This window comes from Ahaetulla prasina, chromosome 6 (genome assembly GCF_028640845.1).
Source record: "Ahaetulla prasina isolate Xishuangbanna chromosome 6, ASM2864084v1, whole genome shotgun sequence".
In the NCBI taxonomy this organism is placed as follows: Eukaryota; Metazoa; Chordata; class Lepidosauria; order Squamata; family Colubridae; genus Ahaetulla; species Ahaetulla prasina.
This window is the reverse complement of record NC_080544.1, coordinates 63880343-63901611: the sequence shown is the minus strand read 5'-3', so window position 1 is coordinate 63901611 and position 21269 is coordinate 63880343.

Below are 21269 nucleotides of genomic sequence, written 5' to 3'. Positions count from 1 at the left end.
GTTTTGTTGGTCCTTCTGCTTGAAACAGAAAAGCACCTCAGTCATTATACTTCTATATTTTGACATCTACTGAAAGAAATATCTTGTGCACCTTGGGGAAAATTTATCTTTAGCTGCCACTTTTTCATTGCTTAGATGTATTATTTATTTCAATAAATATTATTTCTAAATTTGGGTTACTCATTTGTTTATATTAACAAATCAATATCACCTATATTTCTGAATAGAAGATAATCAGCTTTGTAATTATATTCTGAACTTCATCATCAGCTATTCTAAGCTGGCTTTAAATCAACTGCTGCATTTCACAGTTAAATCTTTTAGTGTAATTGATGCAATTCTCTTGTATATTCTTGAGCAAGCTTGAGACCCAATCTGATATTTTCCACTTATGTTAAACTTTAAATCCCAGATATAGCACTATAAATCTCTAACTATGGCGATTTACAAATTCCAGCTATCTTGCTATAAATTATAATCTATGGTGGCTTTACCAATGCTGTCTTTTAACTCTGGAAGATATACCCAAAACATCTGAAAAATACTGGTTTGCAGACGAATGTTCCAGATGTAATCAGACTACAATCCCAGAATTCTCAGTCAGCATGGTTAGCAACTATTGAAAGTTGAATACTTTAGGAGATTCTAGAACTGAAGGTAGCTTGTAAGCAAAATACAAAAGGAAGACTCCACTAAATTATATAGAAATTTGTTCAAACAAGAGGACTCCGTTTAATCAGAACTGGGCTGAAAGGGACTTATACAACCTGGAAGGTATTGTATTTTAAATATTTACTGCCAATTGTCATATTGAGGGCTTAGTCTAAAGACCTGCTTCTCTAGACACTACATTTGCAGCAAAGGCTTGCTTGCCATTTTCTAATGGCATTATACACAGCAACAGATTAAAAGGTTAAAACAATTCTGTTGTCAAAAAAAATCAATAATGCAATTGCAACCTTTAAATACATAGGTATTTTAAATGCATACTGCATACAGCTTGCTGTTTAAAACCATTTTAAAATTCCTCAGGAGCTCTGTGTTTACATTAGTATTATTACTGTTGGTATTATTTCGTTCAGCTAGGAACAATGAGAAAAAAATGGAAAACAAATGATTTTTAATGACTAATTTTCTTGGTTTTACCTCAATTGGAAACTTAATCTGGACTTTAAAAAATGCTTATTTTCCATGAAGCAGACTGCAGAATGTGTTTTCTTGTCTTCCAGTACTTCCAATTTCTTGGAGTAGCTCCCTTTGTGATCCTGTAGCTCAGTATCTCTCACTGTGGAGCTGGCTATCCATTGAGATATTTTTGCTTTATTCTTCCAGGTGCTTGTACTGACGTGGCTCTGTTATTGCCTTAATCACAATTCTTTCAGATGCTTTTTTTAAGTGATGTGCACAGATTTGAATAAATCAAACCCACCCGTCAGGCAGGAGAGATATGTTGCTGACCCCCTCAGTTAAAGAATTCCAATAAAGAATTCCAATTGGTTCTAGGAAGAGAGACTTTTCTGCCGTTGCTCCCACCCTGTGGAATATCCTCACCCTGGAAGTGAGATAATGCTCACTCTCCTGACCTTCTGCAAAGTAATGAAATGATGGCTTATAGTCTAACTTGGGAAGCTCAGAAGAGCACACAATGGTGGCTGGTTGCTGCTCTGAGAGCCCTTCCATTGCCTTTTAAAACTATAATGTATTTTAATCATCCTTGCCTCCTTTTAAATTCTAATTTTATCTAGATTTTTATATACTATTTTCGTATTGTAATATTTTCTTGTACACCATCCCGAATCCCTCCCCGAAGGAGTTGGCCATTTCAAAAAAGTGAAAAATAAATTTAAAAAGTGCTGTTGCAAGATATAATTTCTAGGGAGAATTTGATGTTTGTTTGTGCACGTCCTGTGTGCATACTGCATTTGAAGGTACTCTTCGATTGCTGTCATTACTCTCTACAACCAAGAACGGTTAATTAAGCCACCCCAGCTCCCTTCTTTGGTCATTGATGCATCCTCTCATAATATCTCCAAAACTTTTGCTGGCCTAAGAAATGAGTAATACAAGCTGATCTAGAATTAACCTTTCAAAAACTGACATGATGATCACATTTCCTGCTCTTGGGGTTTGAGGCACTTTATTCCCTCTTCGTGCAGATTTTTCAGTCCTGTCATTTTTGCACTGTGGCCTCCAAATAAATGTTCAGTAACTCAGTGACATTTACATAATTGCCCTTGGAGAGTGAAGTTCCTGCTTTCTTCCTTAGCAGAGTGCAAGCTCCATTGATGACTGACAGTTTCTTTTCTGTTTTCTGATCACCTTGTGAGCAGTTTTATCTGCTTCAGTTTCTTTCTCACAGCTGGTAGCTGTACCAAATCTTAAATCCAATTGTATTATTGAGATAAACTGGCCAGATGACAAAGTGTGAAGCTTGACCAAGCTTTTTATGCATCGGTATCTCTTTGAAATAGAGAAATTAGAAGCATTTCCATGAAAAGAAAGACATAGAATCTACTTCAATTGGTGCTGGAAGTAGGAGAAAACTTCTTGAATTTATCTATTGCTTTTTTTTTTTTTGTTTACATTTATATCCCGCCCTTCTCCGAAGACTCAGGGTGGCTTACAGTATGTAAGGCAATAGTCTCATTCTATTTGTATATTTACAAAGTCAACTTATTGCCCCTCCAACAATCTGGGTCCTCATTTTACCTACCTTATAAAGGATGGAAGGCTGAGTCAACCTTGGACCTGGTGGGACTAGAACCTGCAGTAATTGCAGGCAGCTGTGTTTTAATAACAGGCTTCTTACAGCCTGAGCCACACCGCGGCCCTTATGTAATTATCACATCTAGCAGTGGAAAAGAATCTTCTATTTTTTGTGTATAATTTGATTTGCTAAATGTTTATCCTCATTTTTCCAAATAGTATTCATGGAATTCATACAATTTTGCATTTTATGAAGAACAATTCATTTTAATTAGATGATACCTGATAATGAGATGGAATAGAAACACAGGATTTAGTTAGAGTTCCATCCATTCAATCAATTCAAACTTTAGATGTGCTGGTTCAGAAAGATTGCAGGTCAGTAAGTTCAAGTCAGCCCCCACCCCCAGAAATCAAACATTAGTTTGCTTGTTTACCCATATATTTAATGGATGAGCTGAGATAAGCTGCTTTCCTTTACAATACTATGTGTCATACAAAATCCTGCACAGAAACAGTATAGTACTTCATAAGTGTAGTGATAGATAGATAGATAGACAGATGATAGACAGACAATGATATATAATGATAGGTAGGTAGGTACATGTAGGTAGGTAGATAGATAGATAGAAAGATAGATAGATAGATAGATAGGTAGGTAGGTAGGTAGGTAGGTAGGTAGGTAGAGAGATGATAGATAATCCACTCACTGAAGCCAACGTGCCACAGCCAAGTCTCTGTGGGACAACTTGCTATGGCCAACTCACCACAGGATAAGAGTTATACTAATATTGGAGGAATAATGGAACAGAATAATTAAAGAATGGATGCCAAAGGAGGGACAAAATAAAATGTGAATGACAAAAATTAAAATATTTTAAAAATTATTTTAAATAATTAAATTGAATTGTTGAATTGTCCCATGATGAGTTGGCTGTGGCGAATTGGCAAAGAGTGCATCTATTTTTTTTTAAATTGAGTTGACCCATTCCGGTTTGGCATAATGGTTAATGTGCTACTGCACATTAGAAATCAGGAAAATATGAGTTTTAGTTTGGGCTTAGGCAGAAAGCTAGCTTTCTTAGCTCTAGGAAATAGGCAATGACAATCCGCTGCCAAATCTTGCAAAGAAAACCTTGAAGACTTGTTCAGACGTATACAAATAGGCTGATTATTTAAAAACATGGTATAAAGTATACCAATGTGTCAGGTTCCTTATTCTTATGTGTGCTTATGGTATTCTGTGAAACGATGAAAATATTTTTTCCCTCATCCTGCATGTGGATGAAATTTTGCAAATAAAGAGAAGTTGCCAGAAGTACTCCTACTGCATAATTATTCAAGGATTTATTTCCTCAACTGTAGTCGAGTTTCACAATTTCCATGGTAATTTTCCCTGAGAAATTATTTAACATACTCTAATATATGAATGAATCCTTAAATAAGTAAGAGGTATGCTGTGTGGGAAACATTATTAACAAAGAGAACAGTACTTCCAATTTATATATCTTGCCTGAAGCAGTTATAAGAAAAAGGAAGAATCTGGGAATTTCATAGGAGGTAAGTGGGAGGCATAGATATACCAGAGGATTTTCTGCAGCTGTTCCCATCCCCCATTGTAGAATTCCTAGGGGAATTCCATCTTAGTTTCCATCTCCCACATATTTCTTAAGCCAATTTTCCCTTATGGTGTCAACTTTTCTCTGATGATACAGAAATCAAAGTTACAGGGAACAGGTTTCTTTTATTCCTCTCTTCCTGTGTAGGTGTGTGAAAACTTTGCACAAGGATGTACTGATAATACTTCACAGAACTGAACTGAAGAAACTTCTTGGATGAGAAGGGAAATGTCTTCAAGGAAAAACAAAGTCCAGTTGCCTTTTGAAAAAAGCATCTGTGGGACAATCATGATCTGGATAACTGAGAATCTCCATATGCATAGTATTTCATAGGGGAAAAGATTCAATGTACCTATACCGCAACTTAAAGGAAGCGAAGCTTTGTATCACTGGATAGAAACCAAAAGGGTGCCCACTGGGAGATTAAAGGTTGAGTGAATGAAGTGCTGGGTCAGCTGGCAATACTGAATGGATGCAGAGAGCATTTGCAATGAGCTGGGAGTGGGAAGAAGATGACATCGATTTTGATACCTGGGAATTGGTGGGTGTCCTGGGCAATGGGCCAAGTTCAAACTGCCTTATATTTCAGAAGAACTTGCTTAGCTCAAGGATCTTCCTTCAGCATGCTGCATGAGCTTGAAGCAGTTTCAAGCTTCTACTTTCTAATGTCGTACTCTGTTGGGAAACTGAACTGATTTATTTTCAGTTGGCTGCAATAGAATTGAAACTGCAGCAAAGCAATTTTTGAGGCAGAAGTCACACTGGGACTGCATTTTGCCACTGAAGGAAACTCCTACTGCTTTTCTTAATCTTAGCTTCTGAGCTTTGGATCCTGCAAGGTAAATTCTAGCTTACAAGCTCTGCAGCTTCCCTTCAATTGCTTAGAAAACAAGACAAGAGATGAAATTGGCAAGCATCTCTTCCTATTCTTTAGAAGAGGAACAGCCAGGATACTTAAGCATTAGCTTCTGTTTTCTTCCCCTTCTTTTCTTTCTTTCCCTTGTGAGGTGGGGATGGGGGATTTTCATTACTGCAGCCATGCAGCCATTCAACAAGGCACTAATATTCACCTTTTCTTCTTCAACATTTTACAGGTGACTTTGGAATTGTTTCTGAGGATTTAGGGAAGATAACCTGAAGAAAACCTGAATTAAGATTGTCTGCTTAACTGCCTATGTAGTGTAGTAGATACTTTTAAAGAAAATTCTGTTCAATTGGAGTCATTCAGTTGTGGAGTAAAAATAGATTTCCAATTAAGAATTAAGGTGAATTGAGAGCACTGTGAAATTGTGAAATAGAGATGAATTGGTGGTGATATATGTCTGCTTTGCAAAGATTGTTTCACAGATAACCTCAGACTTACTGGTTCTCTATTCATACAGAAGTTTTTGTAAACATGAGAACAATGGCTCAATAATTCATTTTGTTCCAGGCAAAGGAGCAGAGCTCAAGGAGTAAGACTAATAAATGGAAGATTACCCATGAGTAGGGTCCAGATTGTTTGCATTTCCTCCATTTGGTTAAAATCATCTTCCTAAAATATTTGTGGCAAATAACCAACTAACCATAACTCAGATACTTGTTTGGAAAAATGATTCAGTCCATCTTTTACAAAGTGGAGCAACTGGTCAGAATACTTTTTGGATATGTTAGTGGCATCTTGTGTTTTGCAGACTGAAGTCTACATATCTTGTTTTTTGTACTATCTAGTCAACTAGCCTTAATTCTGAAATCCTTTTTCTTTTTATTAATCTTTGATACCAGCAAATAAATTTTATAAATAAAATAAATGCCTATATCAAAAACAAAGCCAAAGCTATAAAGTGTTCATGGGCTTTAGCTCAGCTGTAAAAATTCACATGGGTTCACATGATCTCTGAAACTCTTGTAATAATTTTGGAGTAATATTTGCTCCATTCTGATTTCTAAATCACTTTCCTTAACCGGAATCTTTCATGGAAGCTGACTTTTGGAAAGGCTTATGACGCTATAGAGCACTGCACACCAGAACAACTAGACACAAGAACAGTTTTTTCCCGAAGGCCATCACTCTGCTAAACAAATAATTCCTTCAACACTGTCAAACTATTTACTAAATCTGCACTACTATTAATCTTCTCATCTTTCCCATCACCAATCTCCTTCCACTTATGACTGTATGACTGTAACTTTGTTGCTGGCAATCCTTATGATTTATATTGATATATTGACCATCAATTGTGTTGTAAATGTTGTACCTTGATGAAGGTATCTTTTCTTTTATGTACACTGAGAGCATATGCACCAAGACAAATTCCTTGTGTGTCCAATCACACTTGGCCAATAAAAATTCTATTCTATCTATTCTATTCTAAATTAGACACAAAAACAGTTTCTTCCCAAATGCCATCACTCTGCTAAACAAATAATTCCCTCAACACTGTCAAACTATTTAAATCTGGACTACTATTAATCTTCTCATCGTTCCCATCACCCATCTCCTTCCACTTATGACTGTATGACTAACTTTGTTGCCCATATCTTTACGATTGATATTGATATTGGTTGTTTCCTGATTGCTTATTTATACCCTATGACTATCATTAAGTGTTGTACCATAGAATTCTTGATGAATGTGTCTTTTCTATTATGTACACTGAGAGCATATGCACCAAGACAAATTCCTTGTGTGTCCAGTCCAATCACACTTGGCCAATAAAAAATCCTATCCTATCCTATCCTATCCTATCCTATCCTAAAAGCAAATTCTTTAGTTAAATTGATGCTCTGATGTATTTAGTTCTACGACTCCATGTTTGTATTCCTAAATAATGATTTTGCACTTGGCTTTTATGAGGGTTTTATGCATAAATTAATGTTGTGGCTACTGCTGCAATGTCTCAATTACCCATTTGTAAATGGAACTGACAGTGACCTTGTTTACAAAGCTATTAGGATAATAAAGTTGGCACAGCATTTTGTGCCAGGGTGGGGCATAATAAATATGCAAATAACTGAATCTGTAGCTATCCCTCAAAGCTTCATCCAGAGGGATCATTTATATTACAGAAAAATGATTTGTACAGGGAGAGGGAAACATGGCCTGTTGATATGCCTGAATTTCTTTGTAGAGTTTGTTACTACCTATTGGAGCCTTTGAAGGAAAGGGAAGTTATATATAACTTTGTGATGATTCTGCCCAGGGGTGGGTTCTACTTACCTTTACTACCAATTCGCATCATGCCTGCCTGCTTGCGCTCACTCTGCGTACACACGCATTCTTCTGCGCATGTGCAGATCACTTTTGATGACATTTGGTTCAGTGGGCGGACCCTCCCACTGGTTTTACTACTGGTTCTATAGAACCGGACTGACCCGGGGCAACCCACCATTGATTCTGTCCCTGATTATTTGGGCACTAAGGAAGAAAGTTTGGGAATGCTATTGTTCAGTTCCTTGGGAATTGTCCTGGGTACAATATATTCCATGTTGTTCAACATCTCACTGCTATGTTGAATTAGCCATGTGCTTAGGACTAGTTAATATCAATAAGATGGTGAAACTCTGTGAACTCAAGAAATAATTTCAATCAAGCATGCTCTCCTGATAACTTAGGAAAGGCCAGTGAGAGAAAACAGGCTTTTGTTTATAAATTAATGTGCTGATTACTAGTGATTGAGCAGCTAACTAGCAGAAAATGGATGCTACTTCTTACAGTATATAAAAACAATTAATGATTAAAGCATGGCATGTGGGTTAAAATAGTTTCAAACTTGGAGTATGATGCAGCATGACATTATATGTGGAACACTATGAGAAAATTTCCCCAGCCTCACTGATGCATGCCACTGTGGCAGCTTTTCAAACATTAACCTGAAAGGACACATCTACAGTAGAATTCTCTGTTAATATAAGAGCTGTTAATTAAGTATATAAAATGTGATGCACCTAACTTTGTAAGAGTTGCAAAGCTATTTGGATGTTACACAAATAAGCTCATTTCTTCTATTCTATTTTTACCCATTTCTGTGCCCTGCAATGAGTCTGTTGCCGCAGATGTGGCAGTTTCTGTTCTCCCAGTTCTTAGGATCAGCCTATCAGTCAATTTGTTGTACTGAACCCTTCTCTACAAACGACAAAACCAAAAAAAAAAAAAAGATTTGGCCACTTAAAAACCTTCTGGAGGATTATCATTGCTAAAATGCTGATTTGACATAAGATGCAATGGATTCCTCTTTTTAACTCAGTACCTTTTCATTCATCAAAAAATTATGTGTATTAAGCTCCCCCCTCCCCGAATTTTTGGTTTTTTGGCTTGTGACTCAAGAAGGTGTGCCTCTTTTCAACAGCATGAGAAAAGTTTTCTTTTGAAAATAATGTTTTAAATGCTACGTTTTCTAATTTTTAGGTACTAATGGAAAAAAAAGATGCATACTTCAGTTTTGCTGGATTTTAATAATAATGCAAAGTTTGCTAGTCAATACAAGCTAAAAGACATATATTTTCCAGATGGTAGGTTACTATGGAAGAAATGATTGGTTTCAAAGCAGAAATAAATGCTATCATTATTTGAATATTAATGCAATCCATCCATGTGAGCAAGCTGCACTTTCTTTCTGCCAAAGAACAAAATTGCATTGAAGAGACTACTGCATTAGGCACATAATCCAAAGGAAATCCTAATTTATATGCTAATTAGCCCTCATGTTAAGAATTACAGGGTTAATTAAGCATATCATCCCACCCACAATTTTATCAGCAATAGACATGGTGGTGCAGAGCAGACATCTTGCTGTTTGATCGAATTAACTACCAATAGCAATTATTTAGGGCTACTTCTTCTTTCAAAGCAAATCTAGCAAGTTAAACCACATTTTGTCCAAAAGAAAATCAGTAATGTGAAGGGTTTTTTTATGATGAAAAGAAAAGAGAAGAGAAAAAGACATTGGAATGGGGAGGGAGCAAGTACATTACACACAGTGGTACATAGACTGAACTTTATGTTTAATTAAACTGGGCTGGCTTCAGTTATTGAACATGAAATAGCTGCTAATTGATTGAGAAGACAGCCACTGAGGTTCAACAGCTTTGTAATAAATGCATCTCTTATGGTACAGTTGTTAAAACTAAATATATTTTAATCATCAATTTTATATTTAATTAGGATCCGGAACCCATCTCATTACATTAAAATTAAATCCTTATTTCAGACTCTTGGAGCCTGACCATATAACTGCATGCTGGGTTTGCTAAAGGGAAGCTAACAAGTCATTCTGTTTTGCAGTTTTTGGTCCTGTTGTAAAAATATTTTAGAGAGCGATGTGAAAATAATGTTGCTTTATGTAGTGAGAAATGCAGTTGCTAGCTTAGAAGCTGCAGGAAGATGGTCCTGATTATTGTTATAATATCAGTAATGTTAAATTTGGTGTTAATCTGTTTTTGAAACCTGGGTAGATTCACATTTTACTATGGTCTGAGCAGATTTAGATTTGTTTACAAAATTGTACAAAATATATACAATGTAGCGGTTATGAATAACCTCACTGAATTGCCTCTTATATTTGTCTAATATCCTTTTTTAAAAAAAGGATTAGTGCTGAGTAATTTCAATAGTTTCTAAAACAACAATTTATTTGTTTAAATATACACATTTCTGGATTCTTAGGAAAAATGCTTTTATCATTGCTATTTTTATTTTATGCAAATATCAACATTTTAAAAAAAATATGAAGTCATAAAGAGAGCCAATTTGGGTTTCATTCAAATGATGTTGTGCTAGACAAAATTGATAGGGTACAGCTATCAATTTTGAATAAAATAACTTAAAAATAATTTCAGAAATTAATTCACAGAGATCAGAGAATATATTACATACATGTTTCATAACAAATAGAGCAGTACAAATTCTTCAAAAGAAGTGCTTCATAAGATCTCATCAAACTGACTACATGGTTTTGCCTGTTTAATTTTTATCCCACCTTTATTTTTGGTCAACGCAAGGCATTGTTCATACTGAATATTCCTGACTCTTGTTTCCTCACAGCAACAGACTTCTGTAATGGGTTGGGTTGAAGAAAGTGATTGATCTTATATTTCTTAGCTGGATTTTATGCCTAAAGGAGAGCTAGAACTCTTGATCACCCAGTTTCTAACCTAGCACCTTAGTTCTACACCATGACAAAGCTCCCAAATTCCCAGCTAACTTTACCTGAAGTGATAATATGTGGACATGTCAAGATAGCAAAAAGTAGCTGATGAAACAACCTTGTGAACTTGGAAAAACATGTAGCAGCTTTATTGATTCAAAAATACTTCATACACTTCTGAAAGTTGCTAAACATCTTTTAGAAGGATTAGGTAAAGGTAAAGGTTCTCCTCACACATGTGCTAGTTATTTCCAATTCTAGGGGGCAGTGCTCATCTCTGTTTCAGAGCCGAAGAGCCAGCACTGTCTCCGTGGTCATGTGGCCAGCATGACTAAATGCAGAAGGCGCACCAAAGTGTTACCTTCCCACCAAAGGTGGTCCCTATTTTTCTACTTGCATTTTTTATGTGCTTTCAAACTGCTAGGTTGGCAGAAACTGGGGCAAGTAACAGGAGCTCACCCTGTTATGCGGCACTAGGGATTCGAACTGCTGAACTGCCAACCTTTCCATTGACAAGCTCAGCATCTTAGCCACTGAGCCCCCATGTCCCATGTTAGAAGGATTACACAGCCCTTATTTTACATCCCATGCTTTTTTAAAAAAAATGAAGATGTTTTGGAAATCAGAAAATTGTAACAGAGAAATAAACTTGAATCTTCCCTTCCCCATTTCATTTTTGTTGCAATGTCCCAAATGAGAAGACTCATGTGTTAGAAATGTAGAGATGACAACAAAGATGAAGGCAAATTGCAGAAGATAATTAGTGGGGCAGGAAGAGTTAAACCCCCTCACTACTATTGTCCCACAGCTTAAAAAACCCTGTCCAGAAATGACTTCATCGACAAAAAGCAGATGTTGAGATTTATCACGTTTGTTTGTACAACATATGGTCTGTCCATTGAAGTCATGAAATGTTTAAAGAAGAATATGGAAGAAATGGAGCCATAACATTGATAATCTTTTAAAAATGTATCATGCCCTATTAAAGATAAGAGAACAATGGAATTAATCTCCCTGTCAATTTCGGCTTGGAAATAGAAACACAAGCAAACAGGAATAACAAAACATCATTTAACAGAATCTTTTAAAGTCATTTTATGTCCTTTTAAGATGGGATAAATAACCTTTTGCTCTATAAGAATGCTATTTTTTTCATGAGAGCTTCAAAGTGTTTGGGAGGTCCAGAGTTTTCGATTGATGGTTTTCTTATATAAAAAGTATCAGAAAGTTTTAAGATGGATAAAAGATCCTAAGGCTTTGAACAAAGTTAAGACTGAGTTTGAAACATGTACCAATGATGATGATGTTATTGCTACAATGTATAAAGATTTGTTAAAATATAAGGCTGAAGAACAAGTGAAATAATGTATGATGAAATGGGCTAAAACTTTTGGTTAGAGATAGTATACAAATGGATCAATGAGGAAATATGTAGTTGAGGTTTGCTTTGTTTTACCCTTAAAGAGAATTTTTATGAAATAGCAATAGCACTTAGACTTATGTACCACTTCACAGTGCTTTACATCCCTCTTTAATGGTTTACAGAGTCAGCATATTGCCCCCAACAATCTGGGGGCAATATGGTCCTCATTTTACTGACCTAGGAAGGATTGAAGGCTGAGTCAACCTTGAACCTGGTGATATTCGTACTGCCAAATTGCTAGCAGCCAGCAGTCAGCAGAAGTATATTGCAGTACTGCATTCTAACCACTGTGCTACCACAGGTCTTGTGTATCATTGGTATCTGTCAGCAGAAAATCTGTCTATATAAAGGTACTTCGATTTTTTTCTGGAAATGTGAACAACATAAAGGATCATTTTACTATGTTTGATGGAGTTGCAAGAAAGGTAAAAACATTGGATACAAAGACATACAATAATTCAGAAGATTTTAAAGATTAAAGTACAACTGGAAAAAAAAGACATTTCTTTTGGAATTAATGAACAGGAATTTTAAAAAAAAGCTATGAAAGTTTGTTTTCATATATTGTAACCACAACAAAATTATTATATGCTCAGAAGTGGAAAGGTTCGACATTACTCACAATGGAGGAATGGCTGGTAAAGATGCTGACTTGCACAAATAAACATGTTTTTTAAAGAGAAAAACGGGAAACTCCTTCTAAGCTTTTTGCATGAAAAAAATGCAGTCATGATTTGTGGTTTTGATGATTAGGAAAAAAAATTGATAATAGGTTTGGTAATCATAGAGTAAGAGTTAATATTGTAATTACAGTTATGTTTGCTGCAGAACAAATCAGAAGCTTTCTATTTCTTTTGGTATTTTTACCATTTTTCTTGCTTCTTTCTTCTTTTTTTTGCATCTTTTACTATTTGTTTCATTTGTGTTCGTTTTATGTTCTTTATAAAACTTTTAATGAAATTTATACCAAAAGTAAATCATACATCAGACCAATATCTGAACTGGGGTTGCCTTATATTTTTAGTAGCAGATTGTTTTTTGGGTTTGTTGGTATTGGCCTGATATGGTACAGTTGGGCAAATATCTAAGTTCCAACTGGAATCATTATCACTGATATTGTCTATACCCATGATGGTGAACCTATGGCAGGCATGCCCATAGTGGCACACAGAGCTATGTTGCCTGGCACGCAACATAGTTGTTCCTCTTCCGGGTTTCTGGTGTGCATACGCATGCGGCAGTGCTGGAAACTGGTCTTCTGTCTTCCTGTGTGAGCATGCACGCTGGCCAGTTGATCGTAGCTTGCGCATGCCTTCCAGAAACCTGGAAGAGTAGGTGGCTGAAACCGGAAGTTCAGTGGCTGAAACCGGAAGTTCACTTTCAGGCACACGCAAGTTCCCCAGGCAGCTCCTCTTCTGGATTGTGGTCCAGGGGCAGGTGCACATGCTCCCTTTTCGGCACTCAGTGCCAAAGAGATTCACCATTACTGGTCTATACATTAGGCAGGATGGTCACATAAAAAATTCCCCTGCTGCTACTGATTTTGATCTTGAATGATATTATGTCAAAAAGGAATCTTTAAAATCTTTAGGGGTTTGTGTTGGTTGCCTGGATTCTTTGTGCCTCTTAGCAATGAAAGGAACACTAAGCAGTTGCAATGAATAATGAAGGCATCTGTATCATGCATTGAAAATTCAACATTAAAGCAATGCAGGTCACCCTTAGAAAAGAATTGACTTCTATCAATAAAATAACCAGTGGCTCCAAAATTACTTGGAATTCTGTTCTGTTCCTTAGCAAGTCCTTTTGATACAGAGCTAGAATGTGAGATGTGGGGAGATATCAAAAGAGTTTTACCCAAGCTCCCACCCCCAGGACACCAATGAAGGTTAATATAAGGGCAACTTTTGGTGCTGGTCCACTATGGATTTTCTTCATTTCTCTGCACAGATGCATGAGATAGCTACTTTTTCAGTAGTTGGGCAAGATAGCCCCTGTATCCTGAAAGGGAATGGCAAGAACCAGTTTGTCCCTGCTAATTGTGATCCAGGAACTGTACTATGCTTCTATTTCTTCTTTCCATAGGTAGCCAGCCATAACCTGTAATCAGAGAGAGCTATAGCACTAAATTCTAGGTGTGATAGGAATGAAGGCAAATATACATGTATGTATGTTGCATGATCCAATCTGAGTCAGTCACCGGGACTAGAGAGTTAGTCTTTTGAGCTTTCAAACTTATGCTGGAACCCATCTTCAGGGATTTCTCTCATATTTAATAGGGGCAAGAGAAAGGCTTTCAGAGTAGTTGTATTGGATAGACAAAGTCCCTGCCTCTGGGCTGACAGTCCTGGAGATGTTTTTTGTTAACTTATAACCAGGCATTATACAATTTTTGAGGACACTGTAGTAATATTTAAGGGCTTGCTGAATTCTTCACCCAGGTCTTCCAGGTATGAATGTTGGAATAACTGCTTTTCTTTTTTACTTTCTAATGTCTGTTTATTTAATATTGTTTTAGATTGTTGTTTTGTATTGTTTTTATTGTTTTATCATGTACTTTATTGCTGTTTTGTACTTTCACAATAAATGGCACTGTGTTGCTTTGGCATAGGAATAAAGTGTGTAAATATGGATAATAATAATATGCAAATGCATTATACTGTAAATCATTTACTGTGAAAAGACTATATGGATTTTAAAAGATCTAACAACTTCCAGAAATCTGTATCTGATGTGCAATATACATTTTTCTGACCACTTGGCAGGAAGATAAAATTAGCTGTCAAATGGCTACATGCATATAGTGGGAAGTTATTTGGCAGAAGGTGGTAATATCTGTTCAGTTAACAGTCCAATATTATGTATAGTTACATAAAAAATGAATTGGATTCACTTTCAAGTATAGCAGAGTTATGGAATCAGTGACCTGTCAATACTGTTGAATTACAACTTCTAAAATCCCACAACATTACGTTTATGGACTGGAATAATTGGGAAAAATGTAGTTTCCTAATAATGAAAATTGGGGTATATCCTATATCCTACACTGTCCTGTCTTGTGCAACACAATCAACTAATCCATTTTAAAATGCTAATTTTACTTTTGTGTTAAGCCCATGGGCAGTTATATTTCACCCTGTTAAATAGTGAAGCTAGTCACTCTTGTAGTATCAAGAAGCAAGACAAAGTTAGATCCTCTCTACCTGGCTATGAAAATTACTGGTCCCAGTTGCCTGCCGTAATATTTAATGCACAAAGAAAATTTCTTCTAATTTACACTCTCCAGAAAAACTCAGATATATCAATAAAAAAGAGTAATGGTAAAGCTTTTACCTATCCAGTCATGTCTGATTCTAGGGCGGAGTGCTCATCACTTTTCTTAGCCAAGGGAGCCAGCCTTGTCCGAAGATGCTTCTGTGGTCATATGGCCAGCATGATTACACGCTGAGACACATGGAACACCGATTGCACAAAACCTTCCCACCGAAGTGGTACCTATTTATTTACTTGCATCTGCATGCTTTGGAACTGCTAGGAGGGTAGGGGCTGCGGCACGTAATAGTATCTCAGCCTGTTGTATCGCTCTTGGGTTTTAAATTCAGTCTGACAAGTTCAGTGTCTTTAACCACTGAGCCACTGAACCCCCATCTCTATAAAATTTTATACTAAACAACTGCACCGTCATTATATTATATGATACTATTTGAGATAAAAGAATCTAATACCATCTGTTTTCAGATTTCTCTTCCCCAAAATAGACTTTCATATGCCGTATTTCCAATTTAATGACAACTTTTTCAGTAATAATTCATTCTGAAGGAACATTTTTAGTTTTCTTTGTTGTGTTAGGAAAATCAATTTAACCTGAGGTTTATTCAATTAAAAAGAATCCAGGTTAAAGAGGAGATCTGATATGATGTGATTATAAACACTATAAAATGAGAGAATACTTGTAAGCTCCAAATAGCAGACAAAAGGACTGGGCAAAATGCCTACCCTTCCAATTATGTGTGGATGCCAAAATGGGACAGATGAATCACCAAATCTAGAAAAAAATACAGCTCTTAATTATCTTGGGAAGATACTATCAACATTAATATATACTTGCATAGAAACCTTGCTCCCTGTGAAACCATTTACTGAGGATTCTTCTTACTCCTATACTTACGTTATTTCTACCATATGTTGCTATTTTTGGCATATTTATCAACCAACCCTCAAATGAATTTTATACAATAGTGGCCAAAATTGTGTAAACATTTTGGGAAAAGTGTATTTCTAAAACTAATAAATGGTGCTAATAACACCATTTTTTTTGAGTAGTACCATAAAATTATATATCAATGGAAAGATAATTTAATCAAAAATGTAATGCAATAACTTCTATGAAGGATTTGCTATAAGAATAGCAGTTACAGTATAAAGAAGAAAAGTAAAACATGTAGAAAAAACAAGATGCACAAAAATTATCACCATAGAAAAAAATGAGATATACAAAAATTATACTTCAGTTAATACTTAGTTGGGTAACTTTTAGCATGAATTATGGCCTTATAACATCTTCCCATGGAGTGAACTAAGACTTTTAGTTCTGCGGCTTTTATAATGTGAAACTAAGATTGAATGATTGCTTCTATTAAGTGGGTTTTATTGCTGGGCCAGTTGCAACATATGGCTGTGAAAGTTGGACCGTAAGAAAGGCTGAGCGCCAAAGAATGTAGGCCTTTGAATTATGGTGCTGGAGAAGATTCCTGTGAGTCCCTTGGACTGCAAGGTGATCAAACCAGTCAGTCCTAGAGGAGGTCAACCCTGACTGCTCTTTAGAAGGCCAGATCCTGAAGATGATACTCAATACTTGGGCTGCCTAATGAGAAGAAAGGACTCAATGGAGAAGTCCCTAATGCTGGGAAAGATTGAGGGCAAAACAAGAAGGAAACGACAGAGAACGAGGTGGCTGGATGGACTCACTGAAGCAGTAGGAGTGTGTTTAAATGGATTCCAGAGGATGGTAGAAGACAGGAAAGCCTGGAGGAATGTTGTCCATGGGGTCACGATGAGTCAGACATAACTTTAACATAGCATAACATAATAACAGAGTTGGAAGGGACCTTGGAGGCCTTCTAGTCCAACCCCCTGCCGAGGCAGGAACCCTACACCATTTCAGACAAATGGCTATCCAACATTTTCTTAAAAATTTCCAGTGTTGGTGCATTCACAACTTCTGCAGGCAAATTGTTCCACTTATTGATTGTTCTGTCAGGAAATTTCTCCTTAGTTCTAAGTTGCTTCTCTCCTTGATTAGTTTCTACCGATTGCTTCTTGTTCTACCCTCAGGTGCTTTGGAGAATAGTTTGATTCCCTCTTCTTTGTGGCAAACTCTGAGATATTGGAACACTGCTATCATGTCTCCCCTAGTCCTTCTTTTCATTAAACTAGACATATTGAGTTCCTGCAACCGTTCTTCATATGTTTTAGCCTCCAGTCCCCTAATCATCTTTGTTGCTCTTCTCTGCACTCTTTCTAGAGTCTCAACATCTTTTTTACATTGTGGCGACCAAAATTGAGTACAATATTCCAAGTGTGGCCTTACCAAGGCATTATAAAGTGGTATTAACACTTCATGTGACCATGATTCTATCCCTTTGTTTATGCAGCCCAGAACTGTGTTGGCTTTTTTGGCAGCTGCTGCACACTGCTGACTCATATCTAAATGGTTATCCACTAGGACTCCAAGACCCCTCTCACAGTTACTACTATTGAGCAAGGTACCACATATATGGTACCTGTACATTTTGGCTTGTTTGCCTAAATGTAGAACCTTACTTTTCACTGTTGAATTTCATTTTGTTAGATAGCGCCCAATGTTCAAGTCTGTCAAGATCTTTCTGTAACTTGAGCTTATCTTCTGGAGTGTTGGCTATTCCTGCCAGCTTGGTGTCATCTGCAAATTTGATGAGTTCCCCATCTATCCCCTCGTCCAAGTCATTGATGAAGATGTTGAAGAGTACTGGGCCTAAAACAGAGCCTTGGGGTAGTCCACTGCATAGTTCTCTCCATGTGGATGTAGTTCCGTTGAGAACTACTCGTTGAGTGTGGTTGGTCAACAAGTTATGAATCCATTTGGTGGTGGTGCTGTCTAACACATTTTTCTACTTTATCTAGTAGTAAGTTATGATCTACTTTATCAAATGCTTTACTGAAGTCCTGAAGTAAATTATATCGGCAGCATTCCTCTGGTCCACTAATTTTGTCATTTTGTCAAAGAATGCAATAAGATTAGTCTGGCATGATCTATTTTTGACAAACCCATATTGGCTTTTGGTTATTACTTTGTTTGCTTCTAGGTGTTCGGTGATTCGTTGCTTGATTATCTTTTCCAGAATCTTCCCTGGTATTGAGGTCAGGCTGATAGGTCTGTAGTTTCCTGGATCTGTTTTTTTTCCTTTTTTGAAGATGGGAACTACATCAGCTCCTCTGGCAGTTCCCCTGTGCTCCAGGATCTTTGAAAGATATAGTTCAGTGGTTCTGAGATCTCGTCTGCCAGTTCCTTCAGAACCTTGGGGTGTAATTTATTCGGTCTTGTGATTTGAACTCGTCTAGGGTAGACAGGTGTTTATTTACCATTTTTTTCCCTATTTTAACTTGTGTTCCTAATCTGTTTTTTGTGGTGCTGTTTTTGATAGGTTGGATTGTTTTTTCCTTTGTGTAAAGACAGATGCAAAAAATGAGTTAAGTAGATCTGCTTTCTCCCTGTTGCTTGTCACCTTCTTGCCACTTTCTCCCAGCAATAGGCCAATTGTTTCCTTGACTTTTTTCTTGTTTTTAACATATTGAAAGAAGCTTTTTTTGTTATTTTTTACTTTTGTCGCTAGCCTTTGTTCATTGTGAGCCTTAGCTTTCCTCACTTCATCATTACAGGCTCAGGCTATTTGCTGATATTCTGCCTTAGTTATTTGCCCCTCTTTCCATTTTTTATACTTGTTCTTTTTGTCTTTCAATTTGTCCGATGCATCCATGCTGGTTTCTTTTGAGATCTATTATTTTTCTTCTTCATTGATATTGTGCTAGACTGCACTTTTATAATCTCACTTTTCAAAATTTCCCAAGCTTCTTGAGTTGTTTTCCCCTTGAGGATTCTCATCCATGGAATCCTTCTCAAGCTCTGAGTTTATTGAAATTAGCTCTCTTGAAGTCCAAGACTCTAGTTTGACTTTGTTCTACTACTTATGTTTGCATAATGTTGAATTCCAGTATTGCATGATCACTTGCCCCCAGGGTTCCTGTAGCTTCAATACCTTCTATCATTTCATCTCTGTTAGTGAGAATTAAGTCCAGTATGGATGATTCCCTTGTACCCTTCTCTACTTTTTGGGAAACAAAGTTGTCTGCTAGGTTTGTTAGGAACCTGTTGGATCTTCCACTTGGTGCAGAGTTTGTCTCCCAGTTGATGTCAGGGTAGTTAAAATCACCCATTACTACTGTGATGTGCTTTCTACATACCTTAGTTAGCTGACTAGCAAAAAATTCATCTACTTACTCTGTTTGGTTGGGTGGCCAGAGGAAGTAGATTAATTTTGCAACTAACAACAATGACAAAATTGCTGGGTCGCTTCTGACTACAAGTTTCTTTAGTTGGCGCCATATATTTTCAATTGGGTTATTGAAAAAAATAATAACTGAGTTATTTCCAGGTCATTCCAGCAGTAGAATATGATTATCTTGAAAGTCCAAAACAAAGTGCTGTTATTAGCCATCAAACCTCAAAAATACACTTTTCCCAAAAGATTTCCACAATTTTGGCCACTATTGTACAATATTTTCCATAATTTACTGCTTTATCATATGCTTTCTCTAAATGAGCACAATACAATAGCATTTCTCACTTATATTTCTCAATGATCTATGGATGAGCAAAAGTCTTTTCTGCATAGACTTAGCCTGGCATAAACTACATTGCATTTTCCCAGTTTTGCTCATCAATGATTCTTTCATTTATAATTCTGCTAAATCTCTTTGAAATACTTGAAAATGGGTGCCCTGTAGTTTTGCTGGTTTTCTTCCTAACCCTTTTTATCAGGGAACAATAACTGTGCTCTTTCAATTGTCAGACATACATGCAAACATAAAGTACATTAAGCAAATTTTGTGGTCACTCCATAGGCAAAACAAATCTATATTTTAACACTTTTCCAGTTATATTGTCTACACCTGCAGCCTTACCATTTTTTTCAGCATTCTTACAACATTTATGACTTTTTAAAAATCATTTTTTTATTTTTGTAAAAACTTCAGTTAGAGGAATTTAGAATGAAGTAATATTAGTTTATCTTAATAGATGTTACAATTTAGCAATAGCTCTTAGCAATAGCACTTGGACTTATATACCACTTCACAGTGGTTTACAGCCCTTTCTAAGTGGTTTACAGAGTCAGTCTATTGCCCCCAACAATCTGTGTTTTCATTTTTCTGACCTCAGAAGGATGGAAGGCTGAGCCAACCTTGAGGCGGTAAGAATCGAATTGCTGGCAGTCGGCAGAATTAGCCTGCAATACTGCTTTCTAACCACTGTGCTACCATAGCTCTTAATTTACCTCGTTTTCTGGCAAAAATAATTTGCAACAATGGTATTTATAGTACTGGAATAACAGGGTCACATGCAATAAAACATAATTATTCCCCAAAGAATAGACTAAGGCTTTGATTACAATGAAAATTTAGTAGTCTGTATGTCTGCTGAAATTCTTAGTTCAGAAGTATGCCAATGCTTTTTGATGAGTTGTTAAACTGCAGTCTTTGTTGATCCATTGCCTAATTATGCAAATTCTTGTTGAGACAGCATGGGGGAGTTAGGACAGCATGAGGTAGATGCAATATGAACCAGTTCAGAGCCAGTCTATATGAAGTGGGAATTGATGGCCTGCTTGATGGCCATTTTTATGTTTAATTCTGAAGTACTGTGAGATTCAGACTAAAAAAACATGTTAGAGAGGAGAAATGGGGGAAGTAGGAAACAAATTCACTGATTCATGCAGCACTATTTTAATGACAACATGCCATGAATTATTACTTGAGTTAAAGTGACTGAATGGACCAATGTTTGCTATATTGACTGTCTTCAGTAATAACTTCTTACTGTTCCAAATATCTTTTAATCATCTTACTGATTCCATTTATCCATTGTATCCCTTGATTTGCTACTTTTTTACTTTCTTCAGTTATACCAAACAGTTTTTTCCTATTATCTTGCTACATCATATGATCATATCTAAACACACACACATAACATACACACATATGTTTTTTTTGTGTGTATGTAGACTCCATCCGTCCATCCGTCCGTCTGTTTCCCACTTTATTTTGTATAACTGAAGATGGTGTACACATAATACAGTATTC